Raw genomic sequence first — 21,653 nt, forward strand, 5'->3', positions numbered from 1 at the left:
CTCTCATTCTCACTTGGGACAATTAACATCTGTCGCTAAAGTTTGGCGGGATTTTTCTGGTACTTGTGTTTGGGACAGGGAACCGCCGTCCCTATAAATTTGGGGAGAAATTTATCTAGCTTGCATGCGGGAATTTCATTTAGAATAGATATTTTTAAATCGTAATTGCCTTAACCAGATAAAGACGTTTCCACTTAAAATGAGCTTAGATAATCAAAAAGTACATTTCATACAAAAACATAACGTATTTCATTTGCCGCTATTGTCAACTAAAACATTTACCAACTAGAGTATTTAACAAAGATTAATAGAAAAACACTAAAGATATATGTCACCGAACTAGTCGGACAGACGAAATCGCATTTGTTACCAACGAGAAGATTGCACGTACTATCATTTGTATATCTATCGATCTCATTAAATCACTGCTTGACATTGTTGGAACTCTCCATCTCAATGACATAGTAGACAAAGAAATGTAAAGAACTATTGCACCTTGCAGCTGGAAACACCCCCCATTAGCTGAATGAATGGTTTGAATGGGGAACCCAGTTTAAAGCTAATTTACAACTGATCAAGATCCTTAAGATCGGATCCAAATGGTGCACATATAAGGATAAAACCTGTAGTAAAGAATATTCAAGCATAAGTCAAACAAATATTAAAAATAGTCTAGTTTCCATGCTTTCTGGAAGGTAAAAAAAACTATGATATATACACTCTACATGATTGGCCCTAAAGGAGTTGTTGTGTGGTAATTTAGCGGGTCCGGTAAAGCAAGGCCTTAAAGATGTGAGATCTAATACAAAAAAAAATTATGATCGTGTTCACTCGGTATGTGCGACACATTGTTGTTCATTTTTATTCTGTCTTTCGGCTCTCCCTAAAAAGTACAAGCAAAATGAAGCTTCGAGCTTGTGCACCATATCATAAGGTTGTATTAAGACAAAATAAAATGGAAATGGAAGTCATTCAAATAAGGTAACATGGTGTACAAAGAAATCAATATTGACTATTATTCCCAGAGGAACGACGACATCAGAGGTAGTTAACGGAAAAATAGTTCTCAAATTAGCACCATACTCACCATTGCCGAGAGAAAACCCCGTCATAGTAATAGTGCATGTCCCAGCATAGACCTTCCTTCAAAACCTTAAAGAGCAAAAAAACAGTTAACTTTCAGTTAACCTTCATAGAAAATGTTTAACAACTACGTTTCAAAAAAAAATGTTTACCAACTACCTAAGGAAAGTGCAGAAACAGAAGGAGAGAAGGTGAAGCAATGTTTCCGTAAAACTTAAGCGACGACTAAATAAATTAACTCAAGAACTACTTCTATAATCTTATAATGAAAACTTGTCCAAGAAAAGGGGGGTAAACTACAAGAATACAGATTAAAACTTTACTCTCAATAACATCGGCATAGACAAGTTTGATTTGAGTGTTTAATTTATCAATACCAATCGGTCATGTAGTTAAGGCTGCATCCAGATGTTAGCCTCTCATCTAAGTGTGAGGGAAGTACAACAGGATTACTTTGTGTCTATCGTAAGTTTAAGTCACAAGAGTACTATGTTTAAATCTATTGAAAATCAGTTGAAATCTTACACAATCTAAAAGAAAAAAAACAACCATATAGGACGTACAACATCTTTGCTTGTTGCTTCCAATTCATTGAGAGTGACAACTGAAAACTTTTTTGTGTGGTACCTTTCTTTCCACCCAGACCCTCCCAACTTAACCTGATAAAGAGAAAACAATTGTAGGTTAGAAATACAAAAACGTAAAGACGAATAATTTCATAAGCCCCTTAAAGTATCAAATTTTTGTCTATTTTTTAAAACGACGGGTCAATACAAACACCAAAATGAATCAACATGATAAACCATTGAAACTCATATTAAAAACCATTAACATGTATCATATAAGACAGGATAAGACAACAAATGTGTTACAATTGCTTGGAAATGAAATTTCAACCTAATCCTCCTCTTCGCTGTTAGAGTAAAAAATGTCTGACTTCTGACAGATTGTCCTTAAACTTTGTTTTCAATTCATCTTTGTTTCCATGTATATGATAAAGCAAGCCAGAACAAATAAGTAAATTGAAATCAAAGGTACCATATAGTAAAGGAGATCTTCTAAGTAACATTAACATATTGGAATGATAAAAAACTAGGTTTGACGAACATCTAAGAAAATGGACACTAGATTGTATAAACGCATAAATGGAGACAAACACATACTTCTGCTTGATGACCAGTCTCAGGCTCACAGTAGCACCCATTGTGGTCCCAAGAGAATAATGAACAACCTTTTGAGCCCTATTATGAATTTTATTTCCATTAGACACTTCATATTAGTTGCTTCTACTATCGAGAACTAAAAGACTTGTTGTAGCTTGTGCAAGCTCGTTTTCTTTTATAAATGTAGTCGATCTTTCTGAATTGTACCTAGATCATGTTTCTTGATACGGAGAAGATGTTGGAGCAGAAGCAAGGCAAGAACCATGATAGCGAGCAACTTGAACTAGAGATTTGGGTTTCAATTGAGGTTTTGCCTCATCTCATCTTCGTGCTTGTGCCTTTTCACGCTTCATTCTTTCTGCCTGTCGTTGATAAGTAAGAAGAAAAAAGCAATAAGATTAGGAGTATTAAAATAAAAACGAATACAACGCTGACATAATGTGGTTATGACATCGTTATAGAACGAACAAAGTACTTTTTGGAAGATTTTGTCTTCATATAATCCTACTACTGCCTGAATGATGTGATCGACCCTGCTCACAATAGCTTGACGAAAGACAGTAAAAAACATGTCAGAAAAACAAATCAAATTGCTTTAGGATCAAATGATTGATGAAAATAACATAAAGATACAGACGCCATTGGGGAACCAAAACAAACTAAAATCACGACGACAAATAAATACCTTGTTATCATCTGTCAAGTATCCACCCATTGACATTAACACCTTGTATACAACAATCAATAAGTTGATGGAGCCCTAACTACCAATTAGGATAGGAAAATTTGTAAGAAGAGAAAAACATATCAGTATAGCCTTGCTTTAATCAACATACTGAGACTCTAACTATAGTTATAACTATTGCCATCAGAGATGCTTTATAAAATAAGTGGAATTAGAAGAAAAAAACTGATAACTAGGCTACTTGTGGATTGAAATGGCGTGACTAGTAGCCTTTGCCAAAAAAAAGTACGAACCTTTCCCAACAGAAGAAATTTATGATTAAATATAGAAGTAAAAGCAACCAGTAAGGTAAGTAGATGTTTCATCTTCATTAGATTCATCTTCTACAGGAACTTTAACATCCACCTCCTTGCTTTCCTAGAGAGATATTAGGAAGTTGATGAATTCAAAATAATTTTTCACCAAGTCTTGCAAATTAACTGCAAAAATATAAATTGATATCTAGATCCTTATGAACAGAAACTAGAAATCGTAAGCATGCAACTTTATACTCATATCTTATACTTATATTATAAGCTTAGCCAAAACACACCTTCTAGGTTCTGCAAGTTTTCCTCCACCTATAATTAAATGGAGATCATATATTTCATCATAGATAAAATTTGCACAGATGGTTTACAATAGAAAATAACAACATATAAACCAATATCAGGAAGCATCAAAACTTGAAGCAAATCTCAACAGAAACTATAACAAACAAAAAAATGGTCGACTATGACAAACGAACCAAAATGCAATCAACCATTGGTTTTCAGCCAAATCAAACAAAGAATAATCTAATAGTTGGTTTTAAAGGAGAAATTCGAAATCCATTTACCACGTAGATAAAAGAATGAAAGACAACTACCATAAACCCATAATACCATATTCTAATGTTCAATTCAAATACCCAAAAATTGAGTATTAGGGTTTTATTTCATTCTTACTGCATAGTAGTAAAATAACACTGAATAAGTTGATATCACCAAACCTAAACTTTGGATTTCTCAATTTAACGAATAAGAAGATGAAGAACACGCTCCTGGATGTGAAGACTCGCAACAGAAACCCTAGATGTTTTCTCGATCAACCATTCACAAAACCCTAGAAGAAATCCAAAAGAACCCCTAAGCCTGCCGTAAGAAAAAAGAAATTCACTAATCAAAAATACTAGAACGATAAACCCTAAACGAGAAGAAGATCCATCTTGCTGAAGAGAAGAGGAGAAAATGGTGGAGATAACAAAATCGTGTGAAGAGGAGAGAGAAAGAAAAGGGGGAAAACAGAGAAAGAAAAAATAGGGAGGGAACAAATTCGCGCCTCTTTTTTGGGTCGAAAATTTCCTCAATTTTTTTTTTGGGAACAAGTGCTATGGGAAAGTTGTCCCTGTGATTTATTTGTCCCAATTGTTACTCTATCGGGGACAAATAGCATAAAATTGTCCCTATTATTATTTTATTAGGGACAGACGTAAAAACGTTTGTCCCTATTGACCATTTTTTTTGTAGTGCTAAGGACTATTTGTTACACAGATAACTCTTTCTTAAATTTGTTCAAATTCAAGTATTTATGCTTATCGTGGTTTTTGAGTGGTTATTCTACCATTCTCTTTCAAACCATGCACTTTAGATTATCAATCATGAGTAACGATTCAATCTGGAAAAGCATCGAATCATATCTTCTCAAACACTTTTCTTATTCCTAACTAGTATCGTCTGTTATTTTGAACAGTTGATTCACGGTTGTATCTCGTTACTTAGTTTAGGATTAGGAAGAGAAGTTCTTTCCATTTGTGTTTTTCCAGATTTGTTGAGTGAATTAGACATTCACGTCATCACTTATATTCACACACTTGATTTCTGACTCTTGTCACAACTTAGTGAATATAACTATAGTTTTTAGCTCAATGAAACCTTATCGACCAAACATTCTTTTTGGTTAAATCTGATTTCCGAGGTCCTCCATAATTTCCCTCTTCTCACGTCATTATGACGTTATATCTTCAGGAGAATTTGGAGTTCTATATGCTATTTTATTTCTTTATAATTGGCTCTTCGGTTCCTTCTCGGTTCCCCCCACATTTCAAGAGTATTTTCGCTTATTCGTCAACTTGGGTAGAATCTTATAATATTCCATATAGGGTACCGTTCAAATATGTAACAATATTTTCCCCCACAGTTCTAGGGTAACCATTGGATTCTCCTATTTGACAAAACTGTTTTCGTACACAATTTCTTTGGTGTATTGTTTTTAGTTTTGTTCCCTAACATGATAATTTATGATCATTAGAACCTTGAGATATAATACAAGGTGAGTTTCTCTTTTAACTCTTTCTTAAGTTATATGTCTTAACATATATACTCCTTTGATAGATTTAAAACTATCGCATGATCATCGAAGTTATCATTTCCTATTATGTCCTTCATCGTCTCTAGATTTCGTTCACACTCTTGAATCGAAAATCTTACGAAGACCCTTAAACTTACTATTCGAGTCACGTCTAGACCGAATGATGTAATATTCAACTTTACGTCTTATCAACCTTAATTCTCTTATCTATCCAAGAAGATTAGGTTGCCATGAGGATTTATGAAGGACTATTCTGTAATGATACAGAACTAGGGACCTCCTTACAAAGACTTAAGGATTTATTTATAATAACTCATGATCTCGTGATCTTTCAACAAAGGTCCTTCTTTCTAACATATCTGAGGATCCTTTTGTAATTCTTAGATAGGTCTAAGGACCTTCTAGAGGATTATACTAATTTACCGTCTGAGTATGTTAGACGAAATAACTTACTTTCTCGAAGACAAGTTTAATTTCAGAATTTTGCATTCTCCGACAACTTTGTATTCGAGACTGTTTCACGGAATTTTCATTATCTCGGACCGATGAGTTCTTTCGAACATTTCATCGTCTTGTAACTCTTTGTATAATGAGAACATTCTATCGTCGACCTAGTCTAACCGTTTAGGTTCTGACATTTGTCTTGACACACTTCTCCACTCACTTATGCGGTTGTCTTCTTCGATTCGTCATCGAATTGAACCTTTAGGATCAAGTATTCAAGACTTATGCCAACATTATTGATCCCTCTCTGTATTCTCGATAGCCGGTTTTACACCCAGTATTTATGTTGATACTTGGTGGTCAAGGTGTCACTTAGCTTTTCGATGTCTCTATTATCGAAAAGATATTTTAAGAGTTATCAGCTAAGTCAACATTCATGGTCACCATATGTTGAACCTTATTTCTGCCTATGGCTAGTAATAGACTTTAGTGAAATACTTCACCAACCCCAACGAAATGAGATGAATCATCGTTTTCAATCTCCACTAATCGATTTTTATCCCTTTTAACGTTCTGTTCTTTTGTTGTGATCTACCAAGAGAGTCGCCGTTTGATGAACTATGCCACTCATGGCGCATATCTCGGCGAAAGAAGATTCAAACTCTCCTCCTCAATCGTTTGTCAAAGCCTCCATCTTTTTACAAAGTTGAGTTTCTATTTTGATTTTATAAAGCTCGAACTTTTCGATTTCTTCGTCCTTACTCCTTAGTAAGTAGTATAACAGAACCAAGTGGAGTCATCGATAAAGGTAATGAATTACCTTTTCTACCTCATGTTTGAACCGTTTTTAAGCTCCAGAGTTCATGGTGACTTAAGTCTAAAGTTTTGAACTATGTCTTAGTCATCCAAACTCTGCATGTGTTTGACATGTTCGTCTTGAGTCAATTTCGAGTTTCGAATCTGGTATGCAATATGGTTCTCATAGTTCTCATAGTTCTTGAGAACGCTTCGGTCCGTCGGCCCTCCTTAAAAAGGATCTGCACCTGCTTCACTCGTCGAACCGTCGACAATCTGCTTCCTAGCATCCTCCTTCCTCTTTCTCGCACTTACAGTTTGTGCGACACGTTCAGACATGACTAAAGGTAAAATAGGATATATAAATAAAGTCAAACAACTTGGAAAAAATGACATTAGAAAGCATAAATAAAGTCACACCAAGATTTGACCTACTGGCGAAATTACGGTGGGCACGAGCCGTGAAATGGCAAAAAAACGGTTCGTGCCAACCGTAAATATGCACAGTAGCTACCGTGCATATTTACGGTGGGCTCGAACCGTAAAATGTCACAAATTCGGTTCGTGTCAACCGTAAATATGCACAGTAGCTACTGCATATTTACGGTTGACACGAACTGTTTTTTTGCCATCATACGGCTCGTGCCCACCGTAATTTCGCACAGTAGCTACTGTGCATATTTACGGTGGCCACGAGCCGTATGATGTCAAAAAAAACGGTCTGGTGCGCCCGAAAATATGCACAGTAAATAAAATCATAATTGAAACCCTAAATTGAACAAAAATCATAACAACACACATCATGAATATCATAACAACACACAACATCAAATCAAAAACAACTAAATAAAATCATATAAAGGTTAGATTTAATGGTTTCCCTCTAAAATTTGGGGGTTTTCTATCTCTCTCTCTTTTCTCCCACAACCTGACGCAATGAACTACAAATTAGTTCTGAAACTTGTTAGCTTTTGTTGCAAATCAATCAATTGAAGTTATTAAGCCATTAATTTCAAAAATCAAACAAACTAAAACCTAGGGTTTTTTTTTATTTTATTTTGAAAGAGATACAGGGATAGAGAGAGAGATACAAGGAGAGAGAGAGATATACTAACCGTGAGAGAAGTTGTAGGAATGGGCTGAGAGAGAGGACGAGAGAGAGAGAGAGAGGACGAGAGAGCGAGAGAGGGCGGGAGATAGATGCTGTGGAATGAAATTGAAATGAAATGGAAGGAGAAGGTCAAAGGATTTTAAGGTCTATTCTGGTCTTGGGTTAAGTTTGACCTAACGGCGTTAACTTTGCCGTTAGGTCAAATATTGATGAAGGAGGTGCTCTTTTGTAGAGGGGGCCCTATAACTAAATGGGTTATAATGAGGGGCGCTTTTAGCGGGGAGGCCTTTTAACAAAAACGGGGGGCCTTTTAAAATTTGGGATTTTTGAACTTACCCCTTATCACTAATTGGTAATTTAATTTACCCCCCTCAATAATGAGTAATTGAGTTTACCCCCTTAGATTTCCCATTTTTGACAAAAACACAAAGGTTGTGTTTGATGTACGTGAAATAAATGTGACTATCAAAAACAATTATCATTCAATATGATTCCTCGTAGTTGTTCCACTTTACTTTTATTGTTTGATTTAGTCGGTAATAAAGAGAGAAGTCCCCATTTATGAGATCAGAAACAGATTTACCGATTCCTTCTTCCTCGTTCTCATCTAGGGCTTCACGAATAAGGGTTTTGGGAGGGTTTCAAGCTCGATTTTGATGATTTCATCATCCAAACGAGGTTATTCATGATCGGTTTTGGAAGTTGTAACTTGCGGACGCGACTTTTGCTTAATTTATTCATCTAGAGAGGATATAAAATAAGAAGATAAACAACTCTCTTATGGAACTCCATTTGACCGTCCGTTTAATGTGCAGATGAGACTAGGAAATCAAAATGGAGCGCTGGAAGTACTTATCCAGAACAAGTAGAGGACTCTGTGCCCATGATCCGTATCGAAGGTGTAATCAACAATAGATTATTTTGCCTTTTCTGTTAGTTCATCTTCCCCGCGTGATACGGAGTATATTGAGTAGCGTCCACCAAACTTCATCTATAATATCAAATTAGAAAATGGAGTCGCCTCTAAAGCCATTCCTAGGTGATCAAGTGAAGTTGGGGATGCAGGACAACGATTTCAAGTCAAGTTGTTGAGAGTGTTTTTCTGTTTCGAGTCATTTTTAAGTTGTAATACAAAACTGGCCAGACCATTTCTTTTTGTATCTCATATTGTGTTTGTCACTTGTGTATCATTTTCTTCATCAGTTACAGAGGTATTCTCACTTCAACCGTGATGCATTGCCGGGATTGGGCCGGGATATTGGCCGGGCATTCTCTCATTTTCCTTCTCACTTGAGGTTCTTGTATCTTACTTCTTCACATCAATTGAATGACCTGGCCATAATAAAGCTAACAAAATAGATAAACCATTCCTCAGGTTCACAGTCTCTTAAAAAGTAATTGGGTCAGAAATCATAAACGAAGAGCAAGAGAAGTAGCAAATAGATACTCATTTGTCATTTAACTTCAATTAAGGAAATCTTCATGCCATTTTTCCTGTTGAATTCCTGTAGAATGAAGTTTCTAGGCATGTTCTTAAGTTCATAAATGTAAAATAAACAGCTAAAAATAGTCTTTGAATTGGCAGGAAATCTTCATACAATAGCCCTAGAATATAAACAACATTTCTTCCTTCTCTCTCTACTCTATCCAGTACTATGTACATACAACACTTAAACACTTTGCCGCGTCATCTCGGTCATTGATTCTTCGTGTTTTTGGAGCCCAAAAACACTTTTCTCTATAACTAACTGAGGATGTGGACTGAACCCATTACAACTTCCAGGCGTGCTACGTTTCTCTATGTGAATGCCGTTGCTAGGATGTTCGTTTTCACAACAAGAACATATTCATGGGAATCCGTCGTTTTCTCTCCGTACATATCATCTAACCATCGATTATCCCATAAGTTATAACTATCCATCATGTTTTTCCACTTAGACTCGAACTCTTCGTAGCTAAGTGTGTCGTAAACAATGTCATTGACAGTGAGTGTAACACGAGTTAACGAACATCCCTCTCGACGAAGATTGTCTGAGTTCTTTCAATGCATTTAAGAAATCCAACCTAAATCATGTTTAAAGTTCAAACACATTTCCGATATCATTAAGAAGTTTCATAGCACCAAACTTGTCTGCATTATCGTTCCGTGCCACTTTGTTTGTCGTCGCTGGTAATTGAACTTGTCGATGCATTTAAGAAATCATGTCCAATTGCCGAGCATAAACTGCACTCCTGTATTATCCAAATCAGATGCTTAATCTTAAGAATATGGAATATTCGTTTATATGAAATATATGAATCAGTGATTATATGATCTCCCAAACAAATTTATATGCTCCGACTCATCTGACCAAAAAAAAATTCAGGTAAAAAATTCAAGTAAAAAATCTAGGACAAAATCTGACCTAAATCAATTGAAAAGTAACCTAACAAAAATCAGTAATCTAACTTAACAAAGATAGGTAAATACAACAAATCAGTAACCTAACATAAGTAAATCATGGAAGCATGACAATAGACGGTAGAAGTTAAAGCAAAATTTTCGAACAAAAGAGAGACAACATGGAAAAGAGGTAACAAATATAGAGATAGAGAGAGAAATCTAACCGAGGCGCTGGATGCTGAAGAAAAAACCCTGGATTAAAGCGTTCGATGAGAAGATCGGTTAATTATGATTTCTGACCAGAACCCCTTACTTTGGATGAAGAACAATGAAACCCTAGGTTGGAACTCAAAAAGTGTCGAGCTGAAGAGGGGAATGAAGTTCAATGAAACAAAAAGAAAAAGGATTTTACCCATTTTTTTTAGGGAAGCCCCTCTTTATAATTAAAGTATTTTAGAGGGATCATTTATGAAAAACTATCAAACCTCAAACTCCTCTTGCATCCGCGTCAGATGCTATGCCGAGATGGCCGTGCCACGTCGGCGTCCCGGGTTTGGGCCGGGATTGGCACCGGGCCGGGCATAGCATGAGCAGGGCATGTAATTGTTTGGTCTGGTATTTTGTGGTGTCAGTTAATAACTTAATATCTCCTTATTTTTTCATGAGATAGATGAACTGTTTTTTGTCCTGTTTTCTTTTCTTTGATCTCTTTTTGTATTGAGTCCCAGATTTTGGATCTTTTCCCTTCATTTTTCTGTTAAGTTAACGACAGTGAATTATTAAAGAAAATAACCTTTCGTGGAACGTTAATAGATTCGGTTTTGTTTACTATCTTCTCCTTGAGCTTTTGTTTATCTGTAGTTACAAATATTTGTTGGGGTCCCTCCTTATAATAAAAGGACTCCTAGTTGGAATAGGATTTCCCTTATTCCTTGTTTGGGGAAAAAATAGAAGTTTCTATTTTTTCAAGCCTAAAAAGGAATTCCTATTTCTTTTGGTAAACCTCCCTATTTATCATTATAAAAGGGAATGAAAGGGAAGAGATTATACACAACAACTTCCAGAACAAAGAGAAGTCAGAGAAAGAGAGATTTCTGAAGTGGTTCTTTCAAAAGAGATTGAAAGAGCAGAATATTGGTTTGAAGAAAAGAAGAATATTAATCTTGGGAAGCAATTTAGTTTGTGGTTATCTTCTTCAACCTTTAGTAATCTAGGATTTGAACAAATCCTAAGGAGTAAGAGATTTTATTTCTTTGTTTCTTTGTTCAGTTTATCCACCATAGGTTTGGTGAAGAGTTGTCCAAGAGTGTTTCTACACATCTTGAAGAAATGTGTAACCCATTATTTAATTATAGTGGAAGATTTCTGGACTAGGTCCCGTGGTTTTTTTACCTTCTAGCTTGGAGGGATTTTTTGCCACGTTAAATAATCTTGGTGTCTCTACTTTTACTTTCGCATCGTTTATCTTCATATTCCTGAACAAGTTAATTAGGTTATTTTTCCTAACAAGTGGTATCAGAGCTAAGGTTGGATTTATTGTTCAGAAATATGGAAGTGAATACTAATCGAATGATTAGTTTAGATGGAGAAAACTACTTGATGTGGAAAGCAAAAATGGAAGATTTGTTATACTGCAAAGACCTAGCTGCACCCATTGAAAATCACGGTACAAAACCGATAAAGATGGATGAAGAAGACCGAAAGGTATTAGATCGTAAGGTTGTTGGATTTATTCGACAATGGGTAGAACCCAATGTTATTCATCATGTATCGACGGAGACTTCCACTTTTAGTCTATGGAGGAAGTTAGAAGAATTGTATGATCAGAAGACAGCTGCCAAAAAGGCTTACTTGTTCAGAAAGCTAGGCAAATTACAATATAAAGAAGGAACCTCAATTGCTCAACACTTGAATGAGATGAAAAGTCTAGTAAACCAGCTTTCTGCAATGAAGTTAGTTTTGGATGATGAGTTGCAGGCCTTACTTCTTCTAAATCCTTTACCAGATAGTTGGGAGACATTGGTGGTGTCTCTTAGCAATTCTGCTCCTGATGGCATAATGCGTATGAATAACGTAACAGGTTGTTTGTTGAATGAAAAAACAAGAAGGAAATCATCGTCAGACGAGTCTCATTCAGAGGCACTTGTTACAGAAAGACGGGGGAGAGGTAAAAGTAGAAAACCTCATAACCGTGATAAGTCAAGGGGAAGATCAAAACCAAAGAAAGAAGTTAGATGTTTTGGTTGTGGAAAAATGGGTCATTACAAGAGTGATTGCAGGAAACCAAAGAAGGAAAATAAAAAGGATGATGAAAAACAAGATAATGTTGCAGCAATTGCCTCAGGTGATGACATTATCTTACTCTCAGGTTGTGGAGACACTTGCTTAAGTATGACTGAGTCAGAACCAGAAACAACATGGTTGGTTGACTCAGGTGCTTCGTATCATGCTATTCCATGTAAGGATTTCTTTAACTCTTACAGAACTGGTGACCTTGGCAAAGTCAGGATGGGAAACTTAGGTTTCTCAAAAATCGTAGGAATTGGAGAAGTGAAAATTGAGACGAGCACAGGGAGTACATTGATTCTGAAGAATGTGAGACATATACCAGATCTTCGATATAACCTAATCTCTACCGGAGTATTAGATGATGAAGGGTACCACAGTCACTTTGGTGATGGAAAGTGGAAGCTCACAAAAGGGTCAATGGTGATAGCAAGAGGGAAGAAGTGTTGTACTTTATACAGGACTCAAGTAAAACTGTGTAAAGGAGAATTGAATGCAGTTGAAAAAGATTCTTCCACTGATCTTTGGCATAGAAGACTCGGGCACATGAGCGAGAAAGGACTTCAAATCCTTGCTAAACGACAAGACTTACCGAACATAAAAGGTATAAATTTAAACACTTGTTCTCATTGTTTAGTAGGAAAGCAACATAGAGTTTCCTTTCAAAGGAATGCACCTGAAAGAAAATCCAGTGTTTTGGAGCTTGTTTATTCTGACGTTTGTGGACCTTTAAAGGTCAAAACACTTGGTGGTGCTTTGTATTTCGTCACTTTTATAGATGATGCTTCCAGGAAAGTTTGGGCATATGCCATAAAGACCAAAGATCAGGTACTTGCAGTTTTCAAGAATTTCCACAACATGGTAGAACGGGAGACAGGAAAATCATTGAAGTGCATTCGCACTGACAATGGAGGAGAATACATCGGGTCGTTTGAAGAGTATTGCAAAACCCATGGTATTCGACATGAACAGACAGTTCCCAAAACTCCACAACAAAATAGTGTAGCAGAACGCATGAACCGCACTATTGTGGAGAGGATCAGATGTATGCTCTCAGAAGCTAAGTTGCCTAAAAGTTTCTGGGGTGAGGCAATGCGTACTGCATGTTATCTGATCAATTTATCACCTTCAGCACCATTAGATGGAGATGTAGCTGAGAGAGTGTGGGCTGGGAAAGAAGTCAGTTATGGACACCTAAGGGTGTTTGGTTGCAGGGCTTTTGTGCATATACCTAAAGATTAAAGAGCAAAGCTTGATGATAAAGCCAAGCAATGCATCTTTTTAGGCTATGCAGATGAAAAATTCGGATACAGGTTATGGGATCCAGTTGATAAGAAGATTATTAGAAGTAGAGATGTGGTCTTTCTTGAAGATCAAACTATTGAAGACTTCGGGAAAGTTGAGAAGCATGAGAATCATAGTAATGATCTCATTGATCTAGATCCACGTATCTCTTCTAAGGTTATGCATGACAATGCAGGTGAAGAACAAAATCATGAAGATGAAACTCATGAAGATGTTCCTATGGGTGATGATGTTGAGCAAGGAACGGAAGTTCAACATGAACCACCAGTTGAATTGAGAAGATCGACTAGAGAGAGAGCACCATCTACCAAGTATCCTCCACACGAGTATGTGATGGTTACAGATAGTGGAGAACCACAGTGTTATGAAGAAGCCCTAGATGATGAACACAAGAAGGAGTGGTTGAAAGCTATGCAAGACGAAATTGAATCATTGCATAAAAACAAAACTTTTAAGTTAGTTGAAAAACCTAAGAATAAGAAAATTCTTAAAAATAAGTGGGTTTTCAAAATCAAGACCGAAGAAAGAAATTCACAACCACGGTATAAGGCACGCCTAGTGGTGAAAGGATTTGAGCAGAAGAAGGGTATTGATTTTGATGAGATTTTCTCTCCAGTGGTGAAGATGTCCTCTATACGGTTAGTATTGGGATTGGCTGCAAGTATGAACCAAGAAATTGAACAACTAGATGTCAAGACCGCTTTCCTTCATGGTGACTTGGAGGAAGATGTGTATATGGAACAACCAACAGGGTTTGAAGTTAAAGGTAAGGAATACTTGGTTTGTAAGTTAGAGAAGAGTTTATATGGGCTGAAACAAGCACCAAGACAGTGGTACAAAAAGTTTGAATCATTCATGAAGGATCAAGGGTATCACAGGACGGCTTCAAATCATTGTGATTTCGTTCATAAATTTTCTGATGGAGATTTGATTATACTTCTACTTTATGTTGATGATATGTTGATTGTTGGTCAGGATGCTAATAAAATTAGCAGGTTAAAGAAGGAACTAAACAAGTATTTCGATATGAAAGACTTGGGTCCAACAAAACAAATTCTTGGCATGCATATCTCTCGTGATAGGAAAGCTGGAAAACTTTGGCTATCACAAGAAAGATACATTGAGAAGGTTCTAAAAAGGTTCAATATGGACAAAACAAAACCAGTGAGTTGTCCATTAGCCAGTCACTTCAAGTTGACTCGTGATCAGTGTCCATCAACTAGAAGTGAGAAAGAAGAAATGGAGAAAATTCCTTATGCTTCAGCTGTAGGAAGCTTGATGTATGCAATGGTGTGTACAAGACCGGACATTGCTTTTGCAGTTGGAGTAGTAAGCAGATTTCTTGCTAATCCAGGCAAAGAGCATTGGTTAGCAGTGAAGTGGATTCTGAAGTATCTTAGAGGTACGTCTAAAGCTCGTATATGTTTTGGTAATGATAAGCCAGTATTAGTCGGTTACACGGATGCAGACATGGCAGGAGATGTAGACTCTAAAAGGTCCACATCAGGCTACTTATTTACATTTTCAGGGGGAGCAGTGTCATGGCAATCTAAATTATAAAAGTGTGTAGCTTTATCTACTACAGAGGCAGAATATATTGCCATTACAGAATGTTGCAAGGAGATGTTATGGATGAAGAGTCTGTTAGAAGAACTTGGTATGAAACAAGATAATTATGTTATTCATTGCGACAGTCAAAGTGCCACCCACCTCAGTAAGAATTCTAGTTTCCATTCCAAGTCCAAGCATATGAATGTGAGATACCAGTGGATCCAAGATGTTCTTGAAGAAAAGGTGTTGAAGATCGAGAAAATCTATACTGACAACAATGGTTCAGATATGATGACAAAATCATTACCCAAAGGCAAACATGAGCTATGTAGTAGTGTTGCAGGTTTGGGGATGGTAGGTCTCTCTTCATAAGTCAGGAGGGGGAGTTTGTTGGGGTCCCTCCTTATAATAAAAGGACTCCTAGTTGGAATAGGATTTCCCTTATTCCTTGTTTGGGGAAAAAATAGAAGTTTCTATTTTTTTCAAGCCTAAAAAGGAATTCCTATTTCTTTTGGTAAACCTCCATATTTATCATTATAAAAGGGAAGAGATTATACACAACAACTTCCAGAACAAAGAGAAGTCAGAGAAAGAGAGATTTCTGAAGTGGTTCTTTCAAAAGAGATTGAAAGAGCAGAATATTAGTTTGAAGAAAAGAAGATTATTAATCTTGTGAAGCAATTTAGTTTGTGGTTATCTTCTTCAACCTTTAGTAATCTAGGATTTGAACAAATCCCAAGGAGTAAGAGATTTTATTTCTTTGTTTCTTTGTTCAGTTTATCCACCATAGGTTTGGTGAAGAGTTGTCCAAGAGTGTTTCTACACATCTCGAAGAATTGTGTAACCCATATTTAATTATGGGTTATTTCCCTAATGGCCCCCTACTTTGTGACCAGCTTCCCGCCTGGCCCCCTACTTTACGAGAAATACCCATATGGCCCCCTTCCGTTATAACACCGTCACACTCTCTCCTCCATCATGTTTTCGCTCTCTGCCAACTCACGCCACATCATTTGTTACGCCACCTCATCACCTTCTCCGACAGAGGTCGCCGGCCGGCCAAATTTCCTGCCGGCGACCTTCAAACTAAAAAAAAAATTTCTCTCTTCCTCTCTCTCTCTCTCTAAAATTACTCCGGCGAAGGTCTCCCTTCGCCGGAGTGGTCTGTTCTTCACTGAACATACTCGGGTCTGTTCTTCAAGAACATACTCGAGTCTGTTCAGTGAAGAACAGACTCGGGTCTGTTCTTGAAGAACAGACTCGGTCTGTTCAGTGAAGAACAGACCGAGATCTGTTCTTCACTGAACAGATCTGGTCTGTTCCTTGAAGAACAGACCGAGATCTGTTCTTCACGAACAGATCTCGGTCTGTTCTTGAAGAACAGACCACTCCGGCGAAGGGAGACCTTCGCCGGAGTAATTTTAGAGAGAGAGAGAGAGGAAGAGAGAAAAAAAAAAAAAAAATTAGTTTGAAGGTCGCCGGCCGGAAATTTGGCCGGCCGGCGACCTCTGCCGGAGAAGGTGATGAGGTGGCGTAACAATATGATGTGGCGTGAGTTGGCAGAGAGAGAAAACATGATGGAGGAAAGAGAATGACGGTGTTATAACGGAAGGGGGCCATATGGGTATTTCTCGTAAAGTAGGGGGCCATTAGGGAAATAACCCTTTAATTATAGTGGAAGATTTCTGGACTAAGTCCCGTGGTTTTTTTACCTTCTAGCTTGGAGGGATTTTTTTGCCTCGTTAAATAATCTTGGTGTCTCTACTTTTACTTTCGCATCGTTTATCTTCATATTCCTGAACAAGTTAATTAGGTTATTTTTCCTAACAATATTATGGTGAGGTAATTTCTAAAAAGGTCAAAATAATATTGAAAATGAGTAGAAAAGCACAAAACATTTAAAAATTATTATTCAGGTCAAAAAGTGTGCAAATACTAAAATACCCCTTTTTGTCATTTTGTGTAACTAATTTCTTTTATTTTTCATTAAACTTTAAATCGATATAACTTTTGTTTGAGATGTCGGATTTCTATAAAAATTATATATTTAAAAATGATTTTTCATTAGCTTTCTAACAAGATCCACTTTCAATACTTTTTTTTAAAAAAAAACCCCAGAAAAAACGGCATTTTTTTCCTTTACGTTTTTCTACAAACGTGTTTGCAACAATCTGTTATGCAAACGTGTTTGCAACAATCTGTTAAGCAAACGTGTTTGCAGCAAACGTGTTTGCAGCAATCTGTTATGCAAACGTGTTTGCAACAATCTGTTTTGCAAACGTGTTTGCAACAATCTGTTTGCAAACAAGTAATGCAAACACTTGTTTGCAACTATCAGTTCTGCAAACATGTGTTTGCATAATGTAAACTGTAAATATATGTTTGCATAATATGGATTGAAATTGAAAAATCACATAATTTAAAGAGAAAATAACTATTTAAATAGTGTAGAATACTATCAAATGAAACAAAGATGGTAATATAAACCCTAATACAACACAAAAACTACTACCCACCAATGACAAGAAATCAACAAAATTAGATACTAATAAAGCTACCAAACTCACACACAGAACCATAATCCATCTCAACCACAAATAGTATCTTCCATCACAAAACATTCTTTCACAAACTTCATAAACTGGATTTTTTATAATCACATAGTCATCATGGAAGGCAAAGCCTCTTAATAGCCACAAGAGTATTGAACACCCATGCTTGCTTACTTCAATCATAGACTTTAAAGAAGTTTTTGTCTTGGTGATTGAGATAAGTTTGGAACAAGCTCTAAGCGTGACTAAGTAGTTAAAATTATCGGCTTTAGATATTCCTACAGGCCTTTGCTCGAAGTATAGATCAGAAAAAGGGGTATGAATCTCTCTTAGTAATTTCATCAAACATCTCATCTGTAGCTCTTCTGATTAATCACCTCAGTTACCAAGAACATCTCTTATCCGACAAACACATAATCATGTTGTCTGAATTCCTTAATAACAAATAATCCCTTTTCATTTTTAGTATTCTTCAATCTTTAAACAAAGCTAATTCTAGCAATAAAGATTCAGACTGATATTATAATTGAGAGTGACAATTCAAAGTACCTGTACTCTTTGTTACTAACTCCATAAGGGGCAGCTTCCATCTGCAACATAGATTGGTTGTTACTTCCAGAACAAAGAACTTGATGATTACCCATTAACGGTTCTGAAAGTTCTCATTTCCTCCACCTCCTCCTCCTCCACCACCACTACAACCACCAACAGTGGCGACAGCAAAGTGATGTCACAGTCGAGGATGACTGAGAAATTCTTTACTCCTCCGTCGGACAGAGAGCACGAGAGATGAAATAAGAATAAATCTTACTGTTGCTTTGATCGGGAAGATGTTGGTGGAGAAGAAACCATGGCTGCTTGGTCGTATGTGGATGAATTTCGTGATCCGAGGTATCATCAATTGAGATAGGAGTTTAGTTGAAGATAAATCGTGAAGAAGATGAATCGGGAAGAAGATGAAGAATGAAAAAAAACCTAAAATCTTATGAGAGTTTTTAGAGAGAATATGAGTTTAGTTGGTAAGGGTATTTCAGGAAGAATTTTTTTAAAAAATGACCTCATTGATAATTTTCTATATTATTTTCAATCTTTTGCATCATTATCCAAAATATTTTGGTAATCTTTAGTTAATAACAAAAGTTACATGTTTTTTTGGTTATTACTAATAATATTCTGACCTAAATAATCATTTACTATATTATGGTTGCTAGCATTGAAGCTTTAAGCTTTGGGTCTTGCAAATTTTGTGGCCGTCGTTTATTACATGGATTATTTCTTCAATCTTAAGCGTTGACGTTTTAGCGGATGGATGGATGGAAAGCCTTATAAGGTGAGGTTGGAAATTGACAAAGTGTAGGAAAGAGAAACTTAATTTTGCCCTCTCCCTACGTAAATATTCTAGATGACCCAGTAGGGTAGAATAGTCCTTGGCGTTTTGTCTATCTCGACACAACGCCAATCGACCCAAGGGAGATGACGTGGGAAGAGGGGAAAATTATGTTTCTCTGTCCTACCCTCTGACAAGTCCCCACCCACATTTTTGAAGCTCTCCACCCATCCGTTACAATGTTAATGGTTAAGATGGCAAGGCTCGTCATTTTTTAATTCTCCACTTCAATCTTTAATATTTAGGCAGCTTTGGACAACATTTTGAGTTCCTATTGTTACTCCAATTCTTCTCAAATTTGAACCTTTGATAGATTGTAAATATTATTTTTGTTTGTTCAAACAACTTAAATATCCGAACTTGAACATTTTCAAACATAAAGTTAAAATTCTGATCTTTAAACATCTTCCATTTCTTCCTTGTTTTGTCTTTTTACCCGTGAAGTCCAAAATTTCGATCTTCAAACATCAAGATTTATCTCATGTAATTTATGAAATAAGTAAGTAACGGTAGGAATAGATGGCTTTCAGCCACCCCTAGGATGGTCTTAAAGGTCTTTATATGAACTTTAGGGTTCAAAATGTCTTAATCAACGGTACAGTGCTTATCCAAATGAATAAGTCTTGGGAGCCCATCATTTGGGACTCCCAAATGAACCGTCCAACCCCTTTGGACAAAAAGACAAAACCTAATTTTAGAAAGAGAAAGTAGATTAGGTTTTGTCTTTTTGTCCAAAGGGGTTAGACGGTTCGTTTGGGAGTCCCATTAGACGGGCTCCCTAGGTGCCTGTATCTAAATTTATTATGTATCGCATATTATATTCATGACGTATCAATGCCATTGAAATATAATGGCTCCTGGAGTACAACCTCAAATTGAACAAACGAAAATAATTTTTACAAACTATTGAAAGTTCAAATTTGAGACATATTGGAGTAAGAATAAGGCCTCAAAAAGTTGTTCAAAGTTATCTGGGGATTAAAGAGGAAAATTAAAAAATTTGAGCCCTACAATCTTAAGCGTTGAGGTTTTAACGAATGGATGGAAAGCCTTAAATAGTGGGGTTGGAAATTGATAGAGTGTAGGAGAGAGAAACTTAATTTTTCCCTCTCCCCACGTCAATATGCTAGATGATCCAGTAGGGTGGAATAGTCTTTGGCGTTTTGTTTAGATAACGGCAAGGGAATTCCGACCCAACCGAGTTGACGTGGGGAGAGGGAAAAATTAAATTTCTCTCTCCTAAACCCTGTCAAGTCCCCACCCCACTTTTTAAAGATCTCCATCTATCCGTTAAAATGTTTATGGCTTAGAGCATCTCCAATGGGACACTCAATCTCTAACACTTAGAGTGTCACATATGACTTTTTGGAGTTTTTGTTAAAAAATTATCTCCAATGGAACACTTTGTTACACACTCTATTATTAGTTGGACATATTTATTATAGAGTGTCTAGAGAGAGAATCTCTAAAATGAGAGTGTCTACTTCAGACTCTCTAAGTATTACTTTATTATTTCAACCAATAGAAAACTTTGCTTTTCAACTACTTTTTATCTATTGAATTAAAGAGGGACATGTGTATTAAGTAAGAGATTTTAGAGATCTCCATTGGAGACCAAACAAATGTAGAGTGTCTCTATATTGACACTAGGAAAGAGAATCTTTATTTGACACTTGACAACTAGATTTTTAGAGTGTTTATTAGAGTGTCCCATTGGAGATGCTCTTAGATTGTGAGGCTCAAATTTTTTTAATTCTCCACTTAAATCTTTAGGCAGTTTTGAACATTTTGAGCCCTTATTGTTACTCCAATCCGTCTCATAGTTTGTTTTTTTTTTTTGTAGAAACATCCGTCTCATAGTTTTTTTTTTTTTTTTGTTGAACTGAAAATACATTAATGCATTAAAGCGTTATTACAGTATCTGTCAATTAAAATACACGGAATATTGTCCCATACTTTGCTTCGATTACGCTTTCTTGCCCACTTCGCTAGTTTGTCTGCGACTGAGTTAGCTGTTCTTTGAGTGTAATGGAACTGAACTTCGTCAAACTCCTTCTCGCTTTCTCGAATCATCCTGATATGCATCAGAGATTGCCATTGAATGGTATGGCGATTGTTGCAAAGATGTTTGATGAGATTGAAATTATCACTTTCAATGATAATTGAGTTTTGCTTCTGAGATATGGCCCATTCTAGTCCCAAAAGGATGGCCTTGGCTTCACACTCTTCGCTGTTTCTGCCTCTAGTAGTTTTCACCTGGGCTTGAATAAATTTTGCATTATCATCGTGAGCAATCATACTAATGCCAACGCTGGATGCAAGGTTGGTGAATGAAGCATCCACATTAATCTTGATATAGCCATTGGTAGGGGGTTTCCATGAGTCTTTTGGTGTTTGCTTTTGTTTTGACTGTTTCTTACTCATCTTCGGAAAATTGTCTATCATCTTTATAATTTTTTGGATTTCGTTGATCTCATGTTGAAAACAGTGATCGCATCTGGTTTTCCATATGATCCAGAG

The 21,653-nt window shown here is 36.5% G+C and overlaps 2 long non-coding RNA genes across 2 annotated transcripts; both read right to left on the reverse strand.

Annotated features, from left to right (window-relative positions):
• Positions 1-210: 210 nt before the first annotated feature.
• Positions 211-4,255, reverse strand: LOC147556670 (uncharacterized). The gene is made up of 7 exons (XR_015233524.1): positions 3,962-4,255; positions 2,932-3,410; positions 2,715-2,779; positions 2,454-2,608; positions 1,650-1,742; positions 1,088-1,152; positions 211-623 (listed from the first exon to the last, which is right to left on the reverse strand). It is a non-coding gene; the product is annotated as an uncharacterized LOC147556670 (long non-coding RNA).
• A 4,969-nt stretch (positions 4,256-9,224) lies between these two features.
• LOC147556671 (uncharacterized) lies at positions 9,225-10,444 on the reverse strand. The gene is made up of 2 exons (XR_015234888.1): positions 10,277-10,444; positions 9,225-9,901 (listed from the first exon to the last, which is right to left on the reverse strand). It is a non-coding gene; the product is annotated as an uncharacterized LOC147556671 (long non-coding RNA).
• Between the last annotated feature and the right edge of the window lie 11,209 nt (positions 10,445-21,653).

The sequence above is a fragment of the Eschscholzia californica genome, unplaced genomic scaffold (assembly GCF_041429995.1).
Source record: "Eschscholzia californica isolate CP2 unplaced genomic scaffold, dmEscCali1.0.p SCAF_2, whole genome shotgun sequence".
In the NCBI taxonomy this organism is placed as follows: domain Eukaryota; kingdom Viridiplantae; phylum Streptophyta; class Magnoliopsida; order Ranunculales; family Papaveraceae; genus Eschscholzia; species Eschscholzia californica.